The sequence below is a fragment of the Coffea arabica genome, chromosome 5e, assembly GCF_036785885.1.
Source record: "Coffea arabica cultivar ET-39 chromosome 5e, Coffea Arabica ET-39 HiFi, whole genome shotgun sequence".
NCBI classification, from domain to species: domain Eukaryota; kingdom Viridiplantae; phylum Streptophyta; class Magnoliopsida; order Gentianales; family Rubiaceae; genus Coffea; species Coffea arabica.
Window position 1 is genome coordinate 42,446,733 of NC_092318.1, and position 1,980 is coordinate 42,448,712.

Genomic DNA, 1,980 nt, shown 5'->3' on the forward strand with positions numbered 1-1,980 from the left:
TTGGCCCAATTGAATCAAAAAAGGGAAGAAAAAGTTTAGCTAAAATGGCCAAGAATCCACTTGTCAAAAATATGTGCAATACATGTGTCAAAAAGATGGGGTACTATAGTAACTTGGCTTTTTTCTTATATAATAGGTAGACTAGAATGGTTCTGGCTGTGCCAATGCCCAATCTATTGTGTAACAAATATTGAAAAATTCCTTGCCACTATTTATTTTTAAACTTGGGCACAATTGTATCTAATTCTTATTCTAAATTAGAAATAAATTACCCATTTGAAAAGGTCCAAAATTCTCATCAGACTAAATAATCATTCCTCTAAATGCAATAGCACAACCAATTCCCAACCTATTGTGTAGAAAATATAATTTAGAGCACCTAAATTGTAAGTAGTGACAATTCTTATGTAGATGTATATAATGCAATACGGTGTTTACCACAACTCACGCCCACCTATTAAAATTGAAGAAATGTTGATCCTAACAATATTAGCTATGAACATTATTTTTTATTTTTATTAATTGAAATACCAACCTAAATACTGTTATTATTTGCTGTTCTTTTTTCTTTTTAAGTTTAAAATTTTTTTAAAAAGCATTTTTAGGCTCGAGGATTAAAGTTTTAGTTGAAAAGAAATCCGATATTAGAGATTCTAGTAGAAATTTTTATTAAGTTCAGTGATTTTGTGGTATAATTGAAAAACTTTTGTGGATTGCTTGCTTCATTGGTCATCAGGTTGTAAACATAGCATGCCAAATACGTTCACTTGCAAGATGTGGAAAATATTAAGTGCGTAATCATATTTAAAAATGGGGCTAAATTTGTATTAAAAGTTTAGAAGAACATATTCAGCTACACTGAAACTAATAAAATAGGAAAAAAATGAATTTTGACAATCAAAACCAAGACTAAATAGTCCAAGAAAGGGGGAGCAATGAAAAAGAAAGGAGGATTATTTGACCCGACATGCAAAAAATAACCCTTAATAGTTACCTAATGTTTTGAGAAGATGTTATATCTGGTAGGGCAAAATTGTCATGAAATGGTAAAAGACATACAAGCCCCTTAACAGTAGTTAACTGCTTAGTCCAGAAATTAAAATTTGGAGGGCATTGTTGGCAAAAGACAGCTGCTACACTACACCCCAACTCCTTCCTTTCGTTTGTTGAGAGGAAAAAGAAATAGACGGTAAAGAAATAGGAATGAAGCAGAAAAATGGTAGGCTAAAAGTCAAAAGAAGCGGAAAGTGATACTGTAGAGGAAGAAGGGAAAGACACGGAAGAACAGGAGGAAAGGTGCAGGTAAAAAATCAAAATTCAGCCCAAATAGTGAGCTACTATTCTGAAAGCCTGTTATGTCTAGAAGGACAAACACGTAATTTTAAGTAAAAGGACAAAAATGCCCTACAATAGTTATACACTATTTAGACCAGGATACACTTTATGAGGTTATTGCTGGAAAACGAAAAACACAGTAGCTGCTCTTCTCCCATGTTTTGCAACGTGGATCAACGTGGGAGAAGAAGCCTTAGGTTTTTATATATATGTAAGATATGTAATATAAAGAACGTAGTTAGGCACAAAGTCATTGTCTACTGAAGAATGGGGTGAAATAAACAATTCAAGGAAATGACTTTTAGAGGCTTTTCTACACCAATTTGTACGTTTTCCTTTTGATTTCCTACGCCTGTTACTTGTCCCTCCGGGAATCTTACGATATTAATTAACCAATCACACCTCTAACTTGTCCCCTTTTGATTTATATTTATGGAATATTGCAACAAGAATATGATATAGACTGCACAAGTTCTAGATCCGTATAATTTTTGTAGTTAAGTAGACCTCGTTGTATAAGTTAACTTGCCCTCTTAGCTAGGTAATTTAATTCTTGCTCATATGTTCTTAATAAAATTATTTATGTTATTATCTTTACTAAAAGTGCTAGTTTCATTTAGTGATTTAATGATTTGGAAACGTTTT